The sequence below is a fragment of the Zea mays genome, chromosome 1 (genome assembly GCF_902167145.1).
Source record: "Zea mays cultivar B73 chromosome 1, Zm-B73-REFERENCE-NAM-5.0, whole genome shotgun sequence".
In the NCBI taxonomy this organism is placed as follows: domain Eukaryota; kingdom Viridiplantae; phylum Streptophyta; class Magnoliopsida; order Poales; family Poaceae; genus Zea; species Zea mays.
Window position 1 is genome coordinate 99,660,758 of NC_050096.1, and position 26,071 is coordinate 99,686,828.

The following is a 26,071-nucleotide window of genomic DNA, read 5'->3' on the forward strand; positions in this document are numbered from 1 at the left end:
AGAAATGAAAATGTCAGAGCCTACTTTGGTCGAAGAAATTGATACTGCTGTCCCCGAAGCATCTTCCAAATTATACGATTATATCGTGCGTCATGCTTCGGGGAAAAAGTTATCGGGAGAAGAAGTTTTTGAAGCTAATCACTATGCCAAAGAATTGAAATATCCAAAGGGGGCACTAGTGTTCAATGGGACGAACGAAGAAGATTTCCTATACTGCCTCCCAGACAATAAAGAATTATCCGTCTGTCGAGAGATGTCTAGAAGTATGGGGTTTCTGAAGCTCGAAGCTGGATTATGTGCTATGACAAAGGAGGATCTTGCGGATAGTCTTGCGTACAATAGCCTGAAGGTATGGGAATTGGATGTTTACAAATTTTATAATTCGTAACTCATTCTTTTACTCTTATACCAACCCTTTTTTTACATATAGGGTTTAATTCTAAGCAACGCATTGAGAGCACAAAAGAATGCCGAAGACGAGAGCTATGAAATTGCATTCAACAACCTACGATCAGAAGTTATTAAACTGAGAAATGAAGCTCTAGAAAAGGATAAAATTCTGCTTACATTGGTGGACAAGGTAAAAAAGGACGAAGCTGCCTCAAAGGCCCAGGCCGAAGCCCAAAGACGTGAAATTAAAGATCTTCAGAAACAGCTAGCTAGAGCTAAAGAAGAGCGTATACTTGAAGAAACAAAACGAGAGCTTAGTGATCAATTGGCCAATCATTTAGAGATAAGTGTTAAAGAGCTTCGTGCATCCCAGAGGAAATGCTATGTTAAATCCATAGAGTGCGTTAAAAAGATAAAATCTAGCTTCGCCAACGTTGGCGCATTCTCTAGTGAAGAGAATTTTTCAAGAGGCAATCCTGAAGGTCCAATGGAATGGATCAGTCACGAAGCAGAGGCCTTCGAGGAAATCTTGAATAGCCGTGGTGACATCTGCGCTTTTTTGGGTGCTAGGGGGATTGCTGCTGTTTTGGAGAGGAAAGGCTGCGAGCATGTAAAATCCTTAGCGCAGTCCGAAGCTACCTTGTCCTCTGAAGACATTAAAGACCCCTCACCCGCAGCAAGCATGGTCGGTGGGAAATTCTTCACCGATATCTGGGATAACGGCGGTCGAGAATTGGCGCAAGAAATTATTCAAAGGAGTGAAAAAGGCATCCACGACGCTAGAAAAGTAGCGGAAGCTGCCGAGAAAAGTACAGAGCCCGAAGGGCAAATAGGTATTAATTAGTGGTTTTTATCATGCTATAATTTTTAATTCCAGACGCTGTTCGCGGTTTGTAATAGTAATATAGCCGTATCTTTTCTTCCCTCAGAACCTGCTGAGGCATCTCCGGGCCCCCACCCGAAGGGGGACGATGAAATTAGAAGAATGACCGAAGCCATTATGGACAAGGTTGTCAACCAACTATTGAATGAAGCTGCAGAGATAGTGCTTAAAGAGGATTGAATGCTATTGTAGAAACATTTGAAACGTAAAATGTGTAATATATTGTAACTTTAAATGTAATATATAATCTATTTATAGTTTAATTCTTTACGATGCATGAAACTTTGCATACATACCATTTTTTGAGCCTTCGGCGAAAAAACACCTTCCCTTCTTTTCATGCTTCGTGAAGAAAATCTTTTCTATGTCACAAGGATTTGTTTGCTTCTCTGATGAAGGACATCCAAACTTCGTGAAATATTCTCCGAAGCTATAAAAAAGTTTTGTGTTGCTTCTCCAATGAGGCTACTCTTCGTCTCGATTCGTCTTGTGCCTTAGCACGATTTTCTCTTTTCCAAAATATGCTCCGAAGATCAACACTGTATCCCTTTCTTGTTCCAGATGCACTATGTTGTATGATCCTTATGTTATGCAAAAATGATGTGATGATGTTATGTTATGCAAGATGATATTTGTGCCGCAGATACATATCCCTGTAATAAAGCACACACACTTTTTTATATCAGCGCTGACTTTTCGCTGTAAGCCTCCCTTAGGAGCTTCTTCGCCTTTTACTTTCAGCGGAATCAGCGTTTATTTTTCGCTGTAAGCCTCCCTTAGGAGCTTCTTCGCCTTTTACTTTTAGCGGAATCAGCGTTTATTTTTCGCTGTAAGCCTCCCTTAGGAGCTTCTTCGCCTTTTACTTTTAGCGGAATCAGCGTTTATTTTTCGCTGTAGGTTTAGAAAACTTACACTGCGCTCCCTTAGGAACGACTTTTTACTGTATCGAACAATTTGTACTGTGCCCGTTAGATCAAATTTTTGGTAATAGAAAGGTCCTTCAAATCAGCATAAATTTGTATGCTTTGGCAACTCAAGCCTATGGAAAAAACATATTTCTATTATGGTAAAAGACGAAAGTATTACAAGGAATTTGAAATTCAATAAAAGACATTTAAATTCTTCATAATTGTTCCTTATTAACAAAAAGGTAATACTGTATGTAAAAAATGCGAAAGAACTGCTGTTGAGGTAGGATATTTGTCAATAAATGTGCTTCGACTCTGGCACAGTGCTGTTGACTGTGCGAGCTTCAGACTCCTCTCTGAAATCCCGCTGAAGATGACTGTGCTGACTCCCTTCTGGCTGCTGCCCTCGCTGGATCGGCGGTGGCGGTGGAGGCTGCTGCCAAGATGCTTGTGGTTGGCTCGCCGAAGCAACAGAAGCTGCAGAGTGGTTGCCTACGTATTCTGGAATATAAGGCGAGTGATACGAAGCAGTGTGCATGACCTGCTTCGGCTGACTTTGTTGCGCTGCCGCTTCTGCTATCTCCTTCTATTTCTGGATGGTAACATGGCACATCCTGGTGGTATGGCCCTTGTCTTCACCACAGAATAGGCAATAAATTTTTCTTGGCTGGTCTCCAAACCTTCCCCTGAAGCCCCTGGCGCCTCTGCCCCTTGGCGCTGGCGGCCGAAAAGAACTTTGCTGCTGGCCCGAAGCTTGTGAAGAGTATTGTGGCCTTTGCTGCTGACTCCCTTGATCATCAGTTTGAGTAGAGTTATGAATTGACCTAACGTGCCTCGGGTGAAATCTTCCTCTGAAGCCCCTGGTCATTTCAGAGAACCTGAATGCTTCCTCCCTTCTTTGGCGGAAGTCATTGTCAGCTCGAATGTATTCATCCATCTTCTGGAGCAGTTTCTCCAATGTTTGTGGTGGCTTCCTGGCAAAGTACTGCGCTGAAGGTCCCGGCCGAAGCCCTTTAATCATGGCCTCAATGACAATTTCATTGGGCACTGTTGGCGCTTGTGCCCTTAGACGCAGAAACCTTCGGACGTACGCTTGGAGGTATTCTTCGTGGTCCTGGGTACACTGAAATAAAGCTTGAGCAGTGACTGGCTTCGTCTGAAACCCTTGGAAGCTAGTTATCAGCATATCCTTCAACTTCTGCCAAGAAGTGATTGTCCCTGGCCGAAGAGAGGAGTACCAGGTCTGAGCAACACTCTTGACGGCCATGACAAAGGATTTTGCCATGACTGCAGTATTGCCACCATACGAAGATATGGTTGCCTCGTAGCTCATCAAGAATTGCTTTGGGTCTGTATGACCGTCATACATGGGTAACTGGGGTGGCTTGTAAGACTGGGGCCATGGTGTAGCCTGCAATTCTGTTGAGAGGGGAGAAGCATCATCGAAAGCGAAGTTTCCATGATGGAAATCTTCATACCAGTCGTCCTCATTGTGGAAGCCTTCCTGATGGAGCTGTCTGCGTGGAGGCCTTCGGCTCTAATCATCTTGAACAAGATGGTGAACCTCTTCAGAAGCTTCGTCTATCTGTCTCTGAAGATCGGCTAGACGAGCCATCTTCTCCTTCTTGCGCTGCACACATGTTGTTGAAGGATCTCCAGATTTTGGATTTCTTGATCCAAGTCATCCTCCGGAGGTGTTGGACTAACAGCTTTCCTCTTCTGGCTTCGGGCCTCTCTAAGAGAAAGGACGTCCTGATTGGGATCCAGCGGCTGTAAAGTACCAGCCCCTGTTGCTGAAGCTTTTTTCGGCGGCATGACGAAGGTGATGCTTGCCGAAAGTGTTCAAGACTCAGAAAATGCTATGAATCAAGAACAAGGCAACATAAAATGTTAAATATCAAGAGCCCTTCATCCTCCTAATCATTATTTCCCTTCGGATATAATGAATTTAGGACGAAGGTCATGAAAGACGTACCTTCATAATTATAATAAAGAATGAAGAATATTCAAACAAAATACGGAAGGTAGTATGATTTCTGTAAACATTATTATTAATATACTTTTATTTATATTACTTATGTAGACAAAGATACGTTACGAATGTACCTTTGGCTTGAAGGAGAGAAAGTACAAGTGTGGCGCAAAACTGAATGCCAAGTCAGCGTGAACAGTACGGGGATACTGTTCACCTATTTATAGGCACGGGTCGCAGCCCATGCAAAATTACATTAATGCCCTTTACATTTATCAATAACTCTATGATAATTCTTCGAGGTCTAATCTGGTTTTTCATCTTTAAGTCGGTTTCCTTTTCCGCCGTTATCCCGAAGCTCTTCTACACACAGCTTCGGCTCTGCGCCAACCTTCGTGTTCTTTGTGCTTCTTCATACTGTGGCTCTGATCCGAGTCCGAATATACCTGTTAATGTACTTTACTCCAGAAACATTGTTAAATCATGTTTTTGAGGACCTTCGGAAGCCGAAGGCCCCCAACAGGCGAACTAGGCAGGTAGCCTCCCAGTGGTCTGGGTACCTCCCGCGACTGTGCTGGTAGACTACACAACGATACTCGATCGACCAGGTGTGCCGGTCGAAAGCCTGGCACAGCAAGGTGTCGAGTGCGTCGTGGAAGTGACAACCGCGAGCGGCGTCACGGGTGATGGGTCGGGCGACCCATCCTTCTGCCTCCTGCGGCTCAGAGGACTCCGTGCTGTGGTCTGAGTCGTCATCGTCGTCGTCGGGGTCTCCTCCAGGACCTCCTCCAGTAGCTCCTACAACAGCCGGGGCGTCCCGCGGTAGTGCAGGGGGCGCCTCCAGCTGGGGAACAGGGGAGCGGCGCCTCACGGACTCCACCTCCTGCTCAGGTGGGGAGGAAGAGCCCTGCTGCTCCCTGTGCTGACGCTGGCGCTCCTGCTCCTCACGCAGGCGGTGGTGCAGCCTCTCCAGGTGACTCGATTGACCGGACACGGTGCGGCGCAGAGGACGCTCCGCAAGGCGAGACGGCAGGAAAGGAATCACCGACTTACGAGCAGTGTGTCTAAGACGAGCCATCTACAAAAGACACTGTAAGCATAAGAGTAAGAACAGAACTAATATGACAAGTGAGTAAACCATAGAAAGAACAAAATAAAATTTTAACAAGGTATAATATAGTATATATATATATATATATGTAGTAAAACATAGGGTTGGTCGAGGTGACCGACTTTTGAAGTGATATCAGGGGTCAAGGTGAGAGTGAAGGTCAATAGTCCTTAGTACGACCAGTGCTACTCTAGGTCAGCGGTCCTACAGTCAGCACGGCTTTGATACCACTTATGTCACACCCGGTTTTAGAAGGCAAACCGAATGCGAACTATGTACGTGCTAGGATCAGAACTCACGTACACAGCGATTACATAAATGAACATCATCGCACAGTGCTCGAATAATAACATAAAAGAGTATTAACTTATTACATCACAGAGTCGGAGACATCCACATAGTCATCAACTAATCTGATAAATCAAAGTGCTAAGCGAAACGCAATAAAGATAAAGCCTTCACAGGCAGCTGACTGGGGGTTGCCGCCAACCCACACCTAGAACTCGTCGTAGTCTTGGAACTCCTGGAAGTCTCCTTCCACGGCTTCGTCTTCTCCTGAGCAGTGGTTACAATGTGGACAACCTGGTGTTTTGTGGTAAAGCAAGGATGAGTACACATCAACGTACTCAGCAAATGCCCCGTTTGGCTGAAGTGGACTAGCTTTTATGTGGGGTTAGGCTCAAGCAGTTGCTTTTAGTTGGTCAAGTACTTATTGTTAGTAGAAGCCAGATTTCATCATCAAGCCCAAGTTATAATCCCAAAAAGTATCCCCTCGGAGAGGAAATACTAGAATACATAATTAAAGTCACCAACATTAACCATCATCATTAAAGTCATCATCTGAGGTGGGAGTATCTCTAATCAAGGAGGATCCCAAGGCTGCTCTTAACCCTGAGCACAGCTGATATATCAGTTTCACTACCCTCTGCAAAGGTCGCACACTTTACCCATGAGTCATGATTCCCTTTCTGCTCGGGGAGAGCTAATCCCCATTGACCACTACCTAGGTGGTCCGGCAGGGTATCACTACGTAGCTTTTACAAAGATTCCCTAGAGGTCATAGCCGCCTGTTAGGTTTCTCCAGTTTGATAAACACAGTACCCCTCCCCGCAGGAGAGTGACTAACCAAAAAGCAAAACGAAAGAACCTCGGCACTCAGCCTCGGCAGAGCAAGCACTATGCCTGAACCCCATTGACGGCACGACGGCGAAGCAACTACACCTCTAGTTCCTCTAATTAATTAGCTAAGGGCATCCCATTTCACCCTCATGGTTGCACTGTTATCCCGGGTGGTCTCTCAACGAACAGGTCCTTACAGAGAGGTACTCAGTAAAATGGCCTGAGCCCCCTAGAGTATCACAATATCATCATATCCAGCATAAGACCATAGTATCATCATTGTATCTCATCATGTTCATTGATCAAAGTAAAGCGCTAGCATGTAGCTAACCATAGTAACTCAAAAGGTAAATCAAGGACAAGGTAAATAGAAAGCTAGTAAATCCTTAGGTTGTTCATAGTATGCGAGACAGTGTATTATAAAGTAAATGGGACATAATGGGACTGAGGACACTTGCCTTCACCAAGCTGCTGCTGCTTAGAGTATTCTCCTGCAATTCCCTCAGACTCCACGAACGGCCCGATATCTACGCGAGTGCAAACATACATCCAACATTCTTGAAATGGTAGAAAACAGTACACCATACAACAATATAGATCAAATGAATATGCACGCGACATAGAATTCGCATCTACGACTACGCGAGAACGGAACCGAGATGACTGACGCTACGGTCGAGGGATATCACGTTTACACTAAGCGAATATGAATTAAAATATTTAATTCGGCTTAATCATATTGACAGACATAAATCGTATGCTAAGTAAAATCACTACTTATTCCCGATTTAATTTGCTACTCGAGTAACCGTTGTTTTAAATATCTATTTAATTAGCGCGAGCTATTCTAGGTGAGGCGAATTATTAACGTGCGTAGAACGCACGACGACACGTGCGAACAGCACGCGCAACGCGCGCGAACAGCACGCGACGATTTATTGCGCGACGCGCGGGCGATGGCGAATGACACGAACGCACACGGGGTTTAGACGAGGGGTAGACGGGGGGTAGACGGGAGGTAGACGGGGGTAGACGAGGTCCCGTCGACGCACTGCGCGCAAGCGGACGCGAGCGCGCGCACTAGTTGCGCGATGACAGCTGCGAGAGCACTGCGAGGCGCTGCGCGCGCGCGATTTAACGTGTGCGACACGGCTGACGGTGAGTCCGAGGCACGGCGATGGTGGACGAACGGACGGGGCGGGCTGCAAGGACGTCGGCGGGGTCGGGCTCGGCGATTCGGTCACCATAGCTAACCACGGCGGCTACGGACGATCGGGCACGGGATGCTGGGCGCGCGGCAACTCGCTGATTTGGACTGGTTCGGCCGTGCTCGCAGCGCACCGGCGACCGGAGGCATGGGGACGGGCTGGGCGTGCTGAGCGCGCAGTGACTCGGCCACGGCGCGCAGGGGTGAGGCTCGCCGGTGAGGGGACGCTGCTGCTACGTCGACGCTAGGCGACGACGGCCTCTGCTCGCCGAACGAGAGCACGCGGGGCCTGTTGGACGCGCGGGCCAAGCGTTGCGCAGGGGCTGACCGGCGAGACGATGGTTGGCCAGGGGTGTTCGACCGACGAAACGACGGGACGGAGAGGAACGGGGCGGCCGGGCCGGCTCAGCCGAGCTCTGGCCATGGCGAGCGAGCAGCACGTCGAGAGGAGAAGAGTAGAGAAGAGAGGAAGGAGACGAGCTCACCTCGGCGGACGAGCGACGGCGCTCCGGCGAGACGCGGCATTCCGACGGCGAAGGGGACGCAGAGAGCGGGGGCGAGGCGAGGAGAAGCGGTGGTGGGCGAGAAACTGCGCAAGAATCGTGGGCAGTTCGATTTTGGAGACGTCGTGGGCGAGAAAACTGCGCAAGAATCGCTTGGGGAAGATGCACAGTGCGCGCTGGCTCTCTGACGCGTGGGCCCAGGCTGGGCAGTGGCGGCGGCGGGCGCCCTCCACGCGCTGGGCGCGGTCGCATGCGCGCAACGCGCGCCTGGACGTGCGGCCTGGGCTAGGGCGCGCGGCTGGGCTAGCGCGGCTGGGCTGGCGCGCGTGGGCTGGCTGCGGCGCTGGCTAGGCCGTGCGGCTGGCGCGGGGGGAGAAGCGGCAGGCCGAGCTGGGCCGCGCGCACGCGGGCCCACGAGGGGAAGGGAGGCTGGCGCGCGTGGGGCGAGCGGGGGGGGAATGAGAGGGGGGAGGGGGGCGGCTGGGCCGGCCGAGATGGGCCAGGGAAGGGGGCTGGGCCACTTTTCCTTTTTCTTTCTCTTTTCTTTCTCTTTTCTATTTATTTTAGTTTAACTTTATGTGCAAATAAATGATTAGATGAAAGATCAAGCAAACCATTCATCAAACAAAAAAAACAAATGCTTTCTAACCTGGTGCAACAACCATTGTTCCCTTAGGGTTTAACCTACTAGATTATAATTGCATTTACAAATAAAATAACCACTCTTCTTCTATAGAAAAGAGAAAAAAAGAGATTGGGGGAGATGAGATGAGAGGAGTAACACCTGAATTTGTGAATATGAGCAAAGAAATTCTATACCCCAAATTCAGGGTGTTACAGATGATTCAATAGATTTTAAGGGGGTGCTAGAGGGTTAGCTATACTTAGTTGATTTCAATCAAGCTGAACTAGACACTTGCTTAATTGCTAAGACTAATATGGGTTGGCTCTAGCATCGTCGACTAGCCCATGTTGGAATGAAGAATCTTCACAAACTTCTAAAGGGAGACACATTTTGGGACTAACAAATGTTCATTTTGAGAAAGGCAAGGTTTGTAGCGCATGTCAAGCAGGAAAGCAAGTTGGAGCTCATCATCCACATAAGAACATCATGACGACTAATAGGCCACTCGAGCTACTTCACATGGATTTATTCGGCTCGATTGCTTACATAAGCATCGGTGGGAGGTGGTACTGTCTAGTTATTGTGGATCATTATTCTCGATTCACTTGGGTGTTCTTTTTGCAGGAAAAATCTCAAACCCAAGAGACCTTAAAGGGATTCTTAAGAAGGGCTCAAAACGAGTTTGGATTAAGGATCAAAAAGTGTAACGCCCTGAATTTGGGGGTAGATTTTTTCTTCTTTTTACTCACCAAATTCAGGTGTTACTCTCTTTTCTCTTCCCGTTCCGCTCCTTCTTCCCAATTTCAAAGCAGTATAGCGACTGGCGTCCATATCGTGTGTGAACAAAACCTAAGTTGACATGGGTGTTGCATCATGCCGAATCATACTTCTTTTGTCTGATTTCGTGCTTAATCGCGTGTGTTGCTTAGTCTCGTTTCGTATTTTGTTTCGTGAATTGGATCCCGATCTGTGGTTGTGCGTGCCACGGGATTTTGACCTGCGGTGCGGCCCAGCCTAGCCCGGCCCTGGCCCGCGTGCCCTTGGCGCCCCTACCCCTCCCCCATGTGCCCCCCTCCCCTGGTCTCTTTCCCTCATTCAATTCTCCCGTGCAGCAACCTCCTCTCCTCCACCTCTCTCTCTTCCTGTGGTACCCTAGGTTTTGGAGACGGTGATCGCCGGATTTGGACCCCAAGGTGAACTTCCCCTCCCCTCCCCTCTCCCCCCTCTCTTCCCCTCCCCCTCCCCTTTCTTCCTCAATGCGCGCCCCCTGTAGCCCCGTCGCACGCCCCCTGCGACCCCATCGCGGCCCCGCGGCCCCGTGCCCGCTCCCCGCCGGTGGCCCCCCTCGCCGTGGCCCGCGCCCCGCCCCCCCCCCCCACTCGCCCGCGGCCCCGCGCTCGCGTGCCCCCAGCACGCGCAGCGTGTTCACGCGCGCGCGACTGTGTTGCGCGGCGTTTAATTTTTCAGTTTAATCCATTTTAATTTTAGTTTAGTCGATGTGCTGCGTCGGACGCTTCGTCGCGCGATGATTCGTATTAATTTCAATTATTTAATGTGTGGCGTCGTGCGACGTTTCGTTTTAAATTCAGTTTAGATGACGTATGTCGTCGTGCATTTCGTTGCGCGACGCTTAACGTCCCTTTATAATTAATGCAAGAGTCTCGTTGCGTGCCCCGTCACGCGACGGTTCGTTTATTTCTTAATTCAATTTTAATGTTGTGTCGCGCGTCTCGCCGCGCGACAATCCTTTAATTTACCTTTATCTGCTTATAATAATTAAACATGGAACATGGCCTTACCCTATGCTAAACGCGATGGCTAAATTAATACTATTCTGTTTAGACGAGTACTTTGATTTATAATCATGTAACGTGATCGCTCGTCGGTCGTAGCCTCGACCGTTACTTTCCCTTTCTCACTTAGTCGTAGGTGTGAGCCCTGCGTTGAACGTCTGTTTATTTATTGCATTCTATTGTATGGTGTACTGTTCTTTTGTATTAAATGTGTGGAATGTATGTTTGAACTCGTATAGATAACGGTCAGTTGGCGGAGTCTGAAGGAGTTGCAGGTGAAGACCCTGAGCAGCAGCTGGTTGGTGAAGGCAAGTGTCCCTTGACCCATCTATGTCCTACTCATTCTTATAATTCATTCCCCGCATTTACACAGTTTATACCTAAGGATTGACTAGCTTTTGTCCATCTTGTCCTTGTTTACCTATTCTGGTTGGGTTATTCTGGTTTAGCTATATGCTAGTGCTTCACATTAATCAATGAACATGATGAGATTATCTATGATACGTTGTTTTCCCTTTTGATTATGATGATATACTTGTGGCCCTTAAGGGGACTCGAGCTGTTTCTCGAGTGCCTCTCCGTAAGGACCTGTTCGTTGGATGACCGCCCGGGAAAACAGTGCAACCATGAGGGTGGAGTGGGACGCCCTTAGCTGAGTAATTAGAGGAACTGGGGTGTAGTTCGCTTCGTCGTCGTGCCGTTAATGGGGCTCGGTGTATGCGGCTCGCTCTGCCAAGGTTGGTTCGCCCCTTGGGGAGGAGTGCGGTGCATTTAGGAAACTTAACGGGCGGCTACAGCCCCAGGAAATCTTTCTAAAGGCTACGTAGTGAGACCCTACCTATTCACCTTGGTAGTGTTTAATGTTTTGATCGGCCCGAGACAAGAGGGAATCACGGCTTGTGGGTAAAGTGCGCAACCTCTGCAGAGTGTTATGAAACTGATATATCAGTCGTGCTCATGGTTATGAGCGGCCAAGGGAGCTCCATTGATTAGAGATACTTGATCAAAGATGCATGGTTTACAGGAGGTGATGAGGAGGATGGTTATGTTCATGACTATGGTAATGGTAAGTGGTATTCTTTCCGTTTGGAAAGGGTACATCGGCTTAATAACTTGGGTTAATGCTAAAACCTGGCTTTCTACTAGTAAATAGTAACCTGGCCAACTAAAAGCAACTGCTTGACTTAACTCCACATAAAGCTAGTCCACTACAGCCAAACGGGACATTTTGCTGAGAATGTTGATGTGTACTCACCCTTGCTTTACACACCAACCCCCCCCCCCAGGTTGTCCGCGTTGCAACCACTGCTCAGGTGAAGATGGAGTCGTGGAGGAGGACTTCCAGGAGTTCCAAGAGTACGATGAGTTCTAGGCGTGGGTTAGCGGCAAACCCCCAGTCGGCTGCCTGTGTAGGCCGTGTGTATCTATGTTTCTTTTCCGCACTTTGATTATTGTTAAAGACTATGTGGATGTCTCGGACATCATGATGTAATCGACTATTATACCCTCTTTATTATCATTATTTGAGCACTGTGTGATGATGTCCAGTTATGTAACTACTGTGTACATGAATTGCTGATCCTGGCACGTACATGGTTCGCATTCGGTTTGCCTTCTAAAACCAGGTGTGACATAGGTAGTATCAGAGCCATGCTGACTGTAGGACCGCTAACCTAGAATAGAATGGTCGTTCTAAGGATTATAGACCCCTATTATCACCTTGACTTTGGTATCCCTTCAAAAGTTGGTCATATCGACCAAACCTATGTTCTACAATATATATTATACCTTGCTGAAAATTTTGTTTTATTCTAATTCCTCATTTATTTATGGTCTCCTTGCTGGTCATATTAGTTCTATTCTCACTCTTATGCTTACGGTGTTTTTTGTAGATGGCTCGTCTTAGACACACTGCACGGAAGTCAGTCATTCCCTTCTTGTCTTCTCGTATCGCGGAGCGTCCGCTTCGTCGTCCAGTGACTGGTCAGTCTAGCGACTTGGAGAGGCTGCACCACTGCCTGCACGAGGAGCAGGAGCGTCGACGACAGGAGCTGGAGCAGCAGGACTCTTCTTTCTCGCTTCAGCAAGAGATAGAGTCTGTGAGGAGCTGCTCCCCTGTGCTCCCGCTAGAGGCGCCCCCTGCACCACCTCTGAGCGCCCCAGCTGCTGGAGTAGCTGCTGCAGGAGACCCAGACAACGGAGGTGGCGACAGCAGCTCGAGCCACAGCACCAACCTTTAAGATGAGCAGGACCTGGAAGGATGGGTTGCCCGACCCATCACTCGCGACGCCACTCGCGGGTGTCACTTCCACGACGCGCTCGACACCCTGCTACACTGGGCACTTGACCGGCGTACTTGGTCTATCGAGTATCGTTGTGTTGTCTTCCAGCACAGTCACGGGGTTTACCTGGACCACTGGGAGGCGTCCTGCTTGGTGCGCCGTCCAGAGAACAGTCTCCGGGGTGTGGAGGTCTGCTTAGAGCACTATTCCATCTCTGAGCGGGACTCAACTGAGGTGGCCATGCAAGATGTCGCACGGCGTGCGCTTTTGCACTACTGCTCAGTGCTCGGCGGGGTAGCCGACGGTCTTAACCTGAAGTATTACCCCTGCTGTCCATCTGGCAGCACAGGAGGCGTGGTTGTCTCACCTGTTGGTGAGGACAATCCTAGGTTGAGCAGCACAGTCAACCTAGCCACTGTGCTAAACATGGAGATGGACCATGCATTAGACAAGCTAAGTAGGGCTCGTGCTGAGATCGCCCAGCTGCGAGCTGATCGCGCGGAGCATCGTCACCTGGAGGATGGCTCCCCCGCTCCCGTCGGGACTCAGCACCCGTACCGCTCACCTCAGCATGGACACCATGCTTATGGTAACCCTGACTGCAGAACCAAGATAAATTTAGAACCATAGATCGTCAGCATCAGATCTTGTAATTAATACGAAAATATATACATAGAAGCTATAGTCTTAGCATCAGTCTTACTCTTAGTTAGTCTTAGTTAGACTGGGTAGTTTGCTTATCATGTGCCTTTATGTTTGTCATGATGAACTATGTTTGATTTGGATCTTTGTAATGACTGTCGCTAGGGTGTAGGCATCCCCTGCACTTTGGTCTACCTATTGAATGTTAATAAAATTAGTTACCTAGTTGGGAAGCCCTTTTGTTCTACTTTCCTCTTTATCTGAGAAGCTGTGTTGGTCTGTGTTCGAGATCAGTGAAGATGTTCATCTGTTCAGTATTGTGGAAGAATTCTATACTCTTTTTCTTATGCTGCAAGGTTTGCAAGATCAGTTCTGATGTATGATTGCATTCTGCAGATGTCAGACAACAGGCGTAGAGGAGGAAGGCGTGCTCAACAGGAGCAGGCAGCCCCGTAGGATGAGGCACCCCGTCAGCAGCTGCCACCCCTGCCCCCGATGATGATCGAGCAGATGTTCTTGATGCAGACTCAGGCAATTCAAGCCATTGGTCAAACTCTAGCCGCCATCCAGCAGCAGTAGCATCAGCCACCACCTTAGCCTCAGATGCCCAGAGACAAGCGTGTTGAATTCATGAGAGGTCATTCCCCCAGTGTTCGCTCACTTTTCTGACCCCGTGGATGCTGAAGATTGGTTGCGTACTGTGGAGCGAGAGTTGCACACCGCTCAGTGTGATGACAGGGAGAAAGTTCTGTATGATCCTCGTCTGTTGAGAGGAGCAGCCCAGTCTTGGTGGGAGTCCTATCTTGCCACCCATGCCAACTCCGACACTATTACCTGGGAGGAATTCAGAGACAATTTCCGCCAGTACCATGTTCCCGCAGGCCTGATGACAGTAAAGAAGGAGGAGTTCCTGGCGCTCAAGCAAGGGCCTATGTCTGTCAGTGAGTACCGAGACAAGTTTCTGCAGTTGTCCCGCTATGCTCCTGAAGATGTCAACACAGACGCTAAGAGGCAGTATCGCTTCTTGAGAGGCTTAGTAGATCCTCTACAGTATCATCTGATGAATCATACCTTCCCCACGTTTCAGCACCTGATTGATAGAGCAATCATGATAGAGAAGAAGCGCAAAGAGATGGAGGATCGCAAGCGTAAGATCAGTGGACCTCAGCCTAGAAGCAGCAATCACCCTCGTTTCTCAGGCAACCCACCTCAGCAGTTCAGACAGAACCAGCACCCACCTCAACAGCAGCAGTTTCAGAGGCAGTACCCTCAGCACCAGCAGCAGAATCGCCAGAACAATCAGTCAGGAGGAGGTCAGTTCCAGAGGCAGAATCAGCAGGCGCCTCGTCTTCCCGCCCCAGCAACCAACCAGAACAGTCAAGCAGCACCAGTTCAAGGCAGAAGCAGAGCATGTTTCCACTGTGGAGAGCAAGGCCATTGGGTGATGCAATGTCCGAAGAAGGCAGCCCAGCAGCAGTCAGGCCCCAGTGCCCCAGCAAAGCAGAATGTGTCTTAGCCTGGAGCAGGCAACCGCTCTCAGTCGCGCTACAACCATGGGAGACTGAATCACTTGGAGGTTGAAGCAGTTCAGGAAACCCCTGGCATGATAGTAGGTATGTTCCCAGTCGACTCCCATATTGCAGAAGTGTTATTTGATACTGGAGCAATGCATTCATTTATTACTGCATCATGGGTAGAAGCACATAATCTTCCAATCACTACCATGTCAACCCCCATCCAAATTGACTCAGCCGATGGTAATATTCAAGCCGATAGCATTTGCTTGAATGTAAGTGTGGAAATAAGGGGGATAGTGTTTCCTGCTAATCTCATAGTAATGGGTACTCGGGGAATAGATGTCATCCTAGGGATGAATTGGCTAGATAAGTACCAAGCAATTATCAGTTGTGATAAGAGGACAGTTAAGTTGGTGTCCCCACTAAGAGAAGAAGTGGTAGCCGAGTTAGTCTCACCTGAGCCAAGGAAAGGAAGTTGTCATGAGATGGCTATTGATAGCAAGGAGCTAGATTCACTCGAGATTATCAAGGTTGTGTCAGAATTTCCAGATGTGTTCCCGGAAGACTTACCAGGCATGCCACCAGAGCGGAAAGTTGAGTTTGCTAAAGAGCTTCTTCCTAGCACCATCCCCATTTCTAAAAGAGCCTACAGAGTATCTGGACCAGAGTTGGTTGAGCTTAAGAAGCAGATTGATGAGCTGTCAGAGAAAGGTTACATCCGGCCAAGCACCTCGCCTTGGGCCACCCCTGTCTTGTTCGTGGAGAAGAAAGATGGCACAAGAAGGATGTGCATCGATTATCGAGCTCTGAATGAGGTCACAATCAAGAACAAGTACCCCTTGCCCAGAATAGAAGATCTGTTCGACCAGTTGAGAGGAGCCAGCATGTTCTCAAAGATAGATCTGAGGTCAGGTTATCATCAGCTCAGGATTCGACCTTTAGACGTTCCAAAGACGGCATTCATTACCAAGTATGGGTTGTATGAGTTCACTGTTATGTCTTTTGGCCTAACGAATGCACCAGCCTTCTTCATGAATCTGATGAATAGTGTATTTATGGATTATCTTGACAAGTTTGTGGTGGTATTTATTGATGATATTCTTATATATTCCCAAAGTGAGGAAGAGCACGTGGATCATTTGAGGATGGTTTTGCAGAGATTGCGAGAGCACCAGCTATATGCAAAGTTGAGCAAGTGCGAGTTCTGGATTGATGAAGTCATGTTCTTGGGTCACATAATAAACAAAGAAGGATTAGCTGTGGATCCAAAGAAAGTGGCAGACATTCTGAACTGGAAAGCGCCAACAGATGCTCGAGGAATCAAGAGCTTCATTGGAATGGCTGGATATTATCAGCGATTCATTGAAGGGTTCTCGAAGATTGCGAAACCGATGACAGCTTTGCTAGGCAACAAAGTTGAGTTCAAGTGGACCCAGAAATGTCAAGAAGCCTTTGAAGCACTGAAAGAGAGCTTGACTACAGCGCATGTCTTAGTCTTACATGATGTGCACAAGCCCTTCTCGGTGTATTGCGACGCTTGTTACACTGGTTTAGGGTGTGTGTTGATGCAAGAGGGAAGAGTCATGGCTTACTCGTCCTGACAGCTGAAGGTTCATGAGAAGAATTATCTAATCCATGACCTAGAGTTGGCAGCAGTGGTTCATGCACAGAAGACATGGAGACACTATCTGTATGGGCAGAAATGCGATGTTTACACAGACCACAAGAGTCTGAAGTACATATTCACTCAGTCGGAGCTGAATATGAGGCAACGAAGATGGTTAGAGTCGATCAAGGACTATGAATTGGAGATTCATTACCATCCAGGCAAAGCGAACGTAATGGAAGATGCTTTGAGCAGGAAAAGTCAAGTCAACCTGATGGTCGCTTATCCGATGCCTTATGAGTTGGCCAAAGAGTTTGACAGGTTGAGCCTCGGATTTCTGAACAATATGCGAGGAGTGATAGTTGAATTAGAGCCTACCCTAGAGCGGGAAATCAAAGAAGCACAGAAAAATGATGAGAAGATCAGTGAAATCCGGCAGCTGATTCTGGAAGGAAGAGGCAAAGATTTTCAGGAAGATGCAGAAGGTGTGATATGGTTCAAAGATCGTTTGTGTGTTCCCAATGTCCAGTCCATTCATGAGTTGATCCTCAAGGAAGCTCATGAGTCAGCTTATTCTATACACCCTGGAAGTGAGAAGATGTATCAGGATCTGAAGAAGAAATTCTGGTGGTACAGAATGAAAAGGGAGATCGCAGAGCATGTGGCTATATGTGACAGTTGTCAAAGGATCAAGGCAGAGCATCAGAGGCCAACTGGATTGTTGCAACCGTTGCGAATTCCTCAGTGGAAATGGGATGAAATCGGAATGGACTTTATAGTCGGATTGCCTCGCACTCGAGCCGGCTACGATTCCATTTGGGTAGTAGTGGACCGCTTAACCAAGTCGGCCCACTTCATACCTGTCAAGACCAACTACAGCAATGCAGTATTGGCAGAGTTGTACATGTCCCGGATCGTTTGTCTTCACAGTGTGCCAAAGAAGATAGTGTCAGATAGAGGAACGCAGTTCACCTCTCATTTCTGGCAGCAGTTGCATGAAGCCTTGGGTACACATCTGAATTTCAGTTCAGCTTATCATCCGCAGATAGACGGTCAGACTGAAAGAACTAATCAAATCCTCGAAGATATGTTGAGAGCTTGTGTGTTGCAAGATCAGTCCAGATGGGACAAGAGATTACCTTATGCAGAATTCTCCTATAACAACAGTTACCAGGCCAGCTTGAAGATGTCACCATTTCAGGCGCTTTATGGGAGGAGTTGTAGAACTCTGTTGCAATGGGATTAGCCTGGGGAAAAGCAAGTGTTTGGGCCAGACATATTGCTTGAAGCTGAAGAGAACATCAAGATGGTTTGAGAGAATCTAAAGATAGCTCAATCAAGGCAGTGAAGCTATGCAGACACAAGAAGGAGAGAGCTGAGTTTTGAAGTCGGAGATTTTGTCTACCTGAAAGTATCACCGATCAGAGGAGTCAGAAGATTCGAAGTCAAAGGCAAGCTAGCACCCCGCTATGTTGGTCCGTACCAGATTCTCGCAAGGCGTGGAGAAGTGGCCTATCAGCTCAGTCTGCCAGAAGGCTTGTCCGCAGTGTAAGATGTCTTTCACGTGTCTCAGCTGAAGAAGTGTCTGCGTGTGCTAGAAGAGCAGTTGCCAGTGGAAGGTCTGGAGGTCCAGGAGGACTTGACCTACATAGAGAAGCTAGCGCAGATTCTTGAGACTGCAGACAGAGTCACCCGGAGGAAAACTATCAGGATGTGCGAAGTCAGATGGAGTCACCACTCTGAGGATGAAGCAACCTAGGAGCGTGAAGATGATTTGATGGCCAAATATCCTGAACTCTTTGCTGGCCAACCTTGAATCTCGAGGGCGAGATTCTTTTAAGGGGGATAGGTTTGTAACACCCTGAATTTGGGGGAAGAATTTTTCTTCTTTTTACTCACCAAATTCAGGTGTTACTCTCTTTTATCTTCCCGTTCCGCTCCTTCTTCCCAATTTCAAAGCAGTATAGCGACTGGCGTCCATACCGTGTGTGAACAAAACCTAAGTTGACATGGGTGTTGCATCATGTCGAATCATACTTCTTTTGTCTGATTTCGTGCTTAATCGCGTGTGTTGCTTAGTCTCATTTCGTATTTTGTTTCGCGAATTGGATTCTGATCCGTGGTTGTGCGTGAGCTCGGCCCAGCTCGGCCCAGCCCTGGCCCACGCGCCCCTGGCGCCTCTGCCCCTCCCCCATGCGCCCCCTCCCCTGGTCTCTTTCCCTCATTCAATTCTCCCGCGCAGCAACCTCCTCTCCTCCACCTCTCTCTCTCTCCGCGTGGTGCCCTAGGTTTTGGAGACGGTGATCGCCGGATTTGGACCAAGAGGTGAGCTTCCCCTCCCCTCTCCCTCTCTCTCTTCCCCTCCCCCTCCCCTTTCTTCCTCCATGCGCGCCCCCTGTAGCCCCGTCGCGCGCCCCGCTGCGACCCCGTCGCAGCCCCGCGGCCGCTCCCTGCCAGCGGCCCCCCTCGCCGCGGCCCGCGCCCGTGCCCCCCGGTGGCCCCGCTCGCCCGCGGCCCCGTGCCCGGTGGCCTGCCCCCCCCCCCCCCCCCCGCTCGCCCGCAGCCCCATGCCCGGCAGCTCGCCCGAGCCCCTGCTCGTTCGTGCCCCGCGACCCCGCGCTCGCGTGCCCCTGGCATGCGTAGCGTGTTCACGCTTGCGTGCCCCGGCATGCATAGCGTGTTCGCGCGCGCGCGACTGTGTTGCGCGGCGTTTAATTTTTCAGTTTGATCCATTTTAATTTTAGGTTAGTCGATGTGCTGCGTCGCGCGCTTCATCGCGCGACGACTTGTCTTAATTTCAGATTATTTAATGTGTGGCGTCGCGCGACGTTTCATTTTAAATTCAGTTTAGATGACGTATGCCGTCGTGCGTTTCGTCGCGCGACGCTTAATGTCCCTTTATAACTAATGCAAGAGTCTCGTTGCGCGCCCTGTCGCGCGACGGGTCGTTTATTTCTTAATTCAATTTGAATGTTGTGTCGCGCGTCTCGCCGTGCGACAATCCTTTAATTTACCTTTATCTGCTTATAATAATTAAACATGGAACATGACCTTACCCTATGCTAAACGCGATGGCTAAATTAATACTATTTTGTTTAGACAAGTACTTTGATTTATAATCGTGTAACGTGATCGCTCGTCGGTCGTAGCCTCGACCGTTACTTTCCCTTTCTCACTTAGTCGTAGGTGTGAGCCCTACGTCGAACGTCTGTTTATTTATTGCATTCTATTGTATGGTGTATTGTTGTTTTGTATTAAATGTGTGGAATGTATGTTTGAACTCGTATAGATAATGGTCAGTTGGTGGAGTCCGAAGGAGTTGCAGGTGAAGACCCTGAGCAGCAGCTGGTTGGTGAAGGCAAGTGTCCCTTGACCCATCTATGTCCTACTCATTCTTATAATTCATTCCCCACATTTACACAGTTTATACCTAAGGATTGACTAGCTTTTGTCCATCTTGTCCTTGTTTACCTATTCTGGTTGGGTTATTCTGGTTTAGCTATATGCTAGTGCTTCACATTAATCAATGAACATGATGAGATTATCTATGATACATTGTTTTCCCTTTTGATTATGATGATATACTTGTGGCCCTTAAGGGGACTCGAGCTGTTTCTCGAGTGCCTCTCCGTAAGGACCTGTTCATTGGATGACCGCCCGGGAAAACAGTGCAACCATGAGGGTGGAGTGGGACGCCCTTAGCTGAGTAATTAGAGGAACTAGGGCGTAGTTCGCTTCGCCGTCGTGCCGTTAATGGGGCTCGGTGTATGCGACTCGCTCTGCCAAGGTTGGTTCGCCCCTTGGGGAGGAGTGTGGTGCATTTAGGAAACCTAACGGGCGGCTACAGCCCCAGGAATCTTTGTAAAGACTACGTAGTGAGACCCTGCCTATTCACCTTGTTAGTGTTTAAGGGTTTGATCGGCCCGAGGCAAGAGGGAATCACGGCTTATGGGAAAAGTGTGCAACCTCTGCAGAGTGTTATGAAACTGATATATCAGTCGTGCTCGCGGTTATGAGCGGCCAAGGGAGCTCCATTGATTAGAGATACTTGATTAGAGATGCATGGTTTACAGGTGGTGATGAGGAGGATGGTTATGATCATGACTATGGTAATGGTAAGTGGTATTCTTTCCGTTTGGAAAGGGTACATCGGGTTAATAACTTGGGTTAATGCTAAAACCTGGCTTTCTACTAGTAAATAATAACCTGACCAACTAAAAGCAACTGTTTGACTTAACTCCACATAAAGCTAGTCCACACAGCCAAACAGGACATTTTGCTGAGTATGTTGATGTGTACTCACCCTTGCTTTACACACCAAACCCCCCCCCCCAGGTTGTCCGCGTTGCAACCACTGCTCAGGTGAAGATGAAGTCGTGGAGGAGGACTTCCAGGAGTTCCAAGAGTACGATGAGTTCTAGGCGTGGGTTAGCGGCAAACCCCCAGTCGGCTGCCTGTGTAGGCCATGTGTATCTATGTTTCTTTTCCGCACTTTGATTATTGTTAAAGACTATGTGGAGGTCTCGGACATCATGATGTAATCGACTACTATACCCTCTTTATTGTCATTATTTGAGCACTGTGTGATGATGTCCAGTTTTGTAACTGCTGTGTACGTGAATTGCTGATCCTGGCACGTACATGGTTCGCATTCGGTTTGCCTTCTAAAACCGGGTGTGACAAAAAGATAAGAAGCGATAATAGGACGGAGTTCAAGAACTCACAAATCGAAGGATTTCTTGAGGATGAGGGCATCAAGCATGAGTTCTCTTCTCCCTACACACCTCAACAAAATGGTGTAGTAGAGAGGAAGAATAGAACTCTACTGGACATGACAATGACCATGCTTGATGAGTACAAAACTCTGGACCGGTTTTGGGCCGAGGAGATTAACACCGCCTACAACTCTGTCAACCAGCTCTACATTCACCGAATCCTCAAGAAGACATCATATGAACTCCTCACCGGTAAAAAGCCTAATGTTTCATATTTTAGAGTCTTTGGAAGCAAATGTTTTATTCTTGTTAAAAGAGGTAGAAAATCTAAATTTTCTCCTAAGGCTGTAGAAGGCTTTTTATTAGGATATGACTCAAACACAAGGGCATATAGAGTCTTCAACAAATCCACTGGATTAGTTGAGGTTTCTTGTGACATTGTGTTTGATGAGACTAATGGCTCCCAAGTGGAGCAAGTTGATCTTGATGAGCTAGATGATGAAAAGGCTCCATGCATCGCGCTAAGTAACATGTCCATTGGGGATGTGTGTCCTAAGTGTTGGGTCTATGCTTCGTCGCCGAAGGTCTTATAGGAAGAAGCGGTCTTCGGCTGAAGCTGTTTGTATAAGATGGCCGAAGGTTCCTCTTCGTGAAGCTTCGGTATTACAAACCGACTTAAAGATAGAATGACCTTTTAGTCCGTAAAGGTCTGAGTCAATGTTGTAAACTTTTATAAGGGGCATACTTGTAATTCCTCACAGGCTGCGTCCTGTGCCTATAAATAGTGAACAGTATTCCTTTACTGTTCACGCATTCTGCTAATTGCAATTGCATCTTTCGGGAACCAACCTTTGCCAAGGCATAGGTATTATTGTATTCAATGATTTAATATATTAAATAAATATAATATAATTCGTCTATGATTTATTTACCCTTTTTTATACCCTTTATTTTATGTTATCTTATACAATCTATTGAAATTTTATTACGAAGACTTGAGCTTCGTAATTATATTCTCATCAATCTTCGTCCAAGGCTCATTATCCTCAAGGGAATAATGTTTTATGGACGAAGGACGTTAACATTTAACATTTTATGTTGCCTTGTTCTTAATTCATAGCATTTGAGAACAAGTCCCCAACATTGGCGCCCACCTCCGGTGAACTCACTTCCACTTTTTGAGCTGATGGCTTCGTTCAATGATCAAGCTGGAGCTGCTTCGGACCCGAAGCTGGTGCTCCCGATTACAGGTGGTTCGTCCTCAGAGCCAGCCAACAAGAAACAGAAGAAGGAAGCACAGAGAAGGGTACAGCATGTTGGGGTGCAAGGACCCTTCATCAAGTCAAGATGGTCTCACATTCCTATTACCTTCTCCCAAGAGGATCTTCAGCTCAAGGATTACCCACACAACGATGCCATGGTTATCTCTTGTGTTATCAAAGGATTTCTGGTCCACAATGTCTTGGTTGACACAGGTAGTGCAGCTGATATCATATTTGCTAAGGCCTTCAGACAAATGCAAGAGCCAGAAGATAAGATTCATGATGCTACACATCCTCTCTGTGGCTTCGGAGGAAGACAGATTGTAGCACTGGGCAAGATCACCATGTCAGTGACCTTCGGGTTCATCAACAACACTAGAACTGAGCAAGTTGTGTTTGACATTGTTGACATGGAATACCCTTACAATGCAATTATTGGTCGTGGCACCCTCAATGCTTTCGAAGCAATTCTTCATCCTGCTTATCTCTGCATGAAGATACCTTCGGATCAAGGACCCATCGCTATTCATGGAAGTCAGGAAGCTACCAGAAGGGCCGAAGGAAACTGGACTGACTCAAAAGCAATCCATAACATAGATGGAGCTGAAGCTTGTGAACAATACAAATTCAGAAGGGAGAAAGCAGCTTCAGCAGATCAGCCGAAGTCCATGCTCTTATGTGAGGACATAGCAGAGCAGAAGGTGCTGTTGGGCTCTCAATTATCCGAAGAACAAGAGAAAACCTTGATAAGGTTTTTGTTCAACAACAAAGATGTTTTTGCATGGTCAGCCAATGATCTCTGCGGAGTTAATAGGGATGTTATTGAGCACGCGCTCAATGTTGATCCATCCTTCAGACCCAGAAAGCAGAGGCTTCGGAAAATGTCAGATGATAAGGCCGAAGGTGCTCGTAATGAAGTCAAAAGACTCCTGAGTGCAGGAGTTATCAGAGAAGTAAAGTACCCAGAATGGCTAGCTAACACTGTTATGGTAAAAAAGGCCAATGGCAAGTGGCGAATGTGTATCGATTTTACAGATCTTAACAAGGCTTGTCCGAAGGATGAATTCCCGTTGCCAAGGATAGACTCTTTAGTTGATGCAGCAGCTTCTTCAGAGCTCATGAGTCTGTTAGACTGTTATTCAGGCTATCACCAAATCTGGATGAAGAAGGAAGATGAGCCGAAGACTAGCTTCATAACTCCAAGTGGCACATATTGCTATCTTCGGATGCCTGAGGGGCTCAAAAACGCTGGAGGAAGTTTCAGCAGAATGACTGCGAAGGTTCTCCAGTCTCAGATAGGCAGAAATGTGCTAACTTATGTTGATGACATCATTGTAAAAAGCACGAAGCAGGAGAATCATATTGCTGATTTGCAGGAGACCTTCGCCAGTTTCAGACAAGCTGGCTTAAAGTTGAATCCAGAAAAATGCGTCTTCGGAGTGAAGAAGGGGAAATTTCTTGGATGCTTGGTTTCAACAAAGCGAATTGAAGCTAATCCAAGTAAAATTGAAGCTATACTTCGAATGGAGCCACCAACCACAAAAAAGGGGGCCCAAAGATTAACAGGGAGGTTGGCATCTCTTAATAGATTTATATCCAGATCAGCAGAAAGGAATCTACCATTCTTCGAAGTGTTGAAATCAGCCGAAGTCTTTCAATGGGGACCAAGCCAACAAAAAGCCTTCGAGGAGTTGAAGCAATATCTGATAGATTTAACAACATTAACTCCACCAACGCCAGGGGCTCCTTTGTTATTATATGTGGCAGCTTCGCACTCAGCGGTAAGTGCAGCACTTGTCCAGGAGAAGCTTGATGGTCAAGTCAAGAAGCAGGTCCCAGTATATTTTGTATCTGAAGTTCTTAGTATATCAAAGAAAAACTATACAGAATTAGAGAAGGTGTTATATGCTGTTTTGATGGCATCCAGGAAGCTTCGGCATTATTTTCAAGCATACAATATTGTTGTTCCTTCTTCGCAGCCATTGAAGGATATTGTGAGAAATAGAGAAGCTATTGGGCGGATTGGAAAATGGGCTGCAGAGCTCAATGAATTTTACATTGATTATGTGCATAGATCTTCGATCCAGTCCCAGGCGTTAGCAGACTTCATTGCTGACTGGACGCCAGGGGCTCAGGATGAAGAAACGAATAAAGATGCCGAAGTATGGACAGTGTTTTGCGATGGGTCTTGGGGAACCTTCGGGGCAGGAGCAGCTGCTGTGTTGGTCTCGCCGTCCAAAGTTAAAACCTGTTATGCGGCAAAACTCGATTTCAGTTGTACAAACAATATTACTGAGTACGAAGCCCTGCTTTTGGGTCTTCGAAAGCTAAAAGCAATGGGAATCAGAAGGCCATACTTAAAACTGATTCCCAGGTTGTTTCGGGTCATATTGACAAGAGTTGCAAGGCTAAAGATCCGAAGCTTGAAAAATATCTGGATATGGTTCGAAGAGTTGAAGCTTCCTTCGAAGGATTTTCTGTCAAAAATATCCCTCGAGGACAAAATGAGCTTGCTGATTTGCTAGCTAAGTCAGCAGCACAGGGGCTGCCCTTACCTTCGGATGTGTTCTTCGAAACAATAAAAGCACCTTCGGTGGAACTTCTTGAAAGAGCAGTCCTCAATATATCTCCTGTTTATAGCGAAGATTGGAGAACTGAGATCATCTCTTACCTTCAGGGTAAATTCCTTTCAGATGACGAAACTTATAACAGGAGGATAGAGGCAAGAGCTCGTCCATATGTCATGATAGAAGGGGAGTTGTACAAGCATGGAGTTTGTGCTCCGCTACTCAAGTGTTTATCTAGAACCGAAGGCATAGAGTTGATGAAAGAAATACATGCAGGCCTTTGTGGATCTCACATTGGATCTAGGCCGTTACTTGGAAAAGTTTTCCGCCAGGGGTTTTATTGGCCGAAGGCAGCTTCGGATGCGGCGGAATTAGTTCAAAAGTGCGAAGGTCGTCAGAAATGTGCAAGAGATCAAAAACAACCTTCGTCCTTGACACAGCTCATACAACCCATCTGGCCATTGCAAAGGTGGGGCCTTGACTTGTTGGGTCCATTACCACCGGCTCAAGGGAACTTGAGATATGTTGTAGTGGTTGTGGAATATTTTTCTAAATGGATTGAGGCAAAGCCTTTAGCCACAATAACTTCGGCCACCGTCCAAAAGTTTTTCTGGCAGAATATTGTTTGTCGTTTCGGGGTACCAAAGGCTATCACTGTGGATAATGGAACACAGTTTGACTCCGAAGCTTTCAAGGATTTCTGTGATCAAATTGGTACGAAGATCCATTTTGCATCAGTCAGGCATCCGGAGTCAAATGGGCTCGTTGAAAGAGCCAATGGCATTATAATGATAGGGATAATGAAGTTAATCTTCAACCAACCTAGGGGAAAGTGGCCAGATCAGTTAACCAAAGTGGTGTGGAGCCACAACACAACAACATCAAGGTCTACAGGCTTTACTCCATTCAAGTTATTATTCGGTGACGAAGCAATAACTCCGGAGGAAGCTAAAACTGGATCAATAAGAG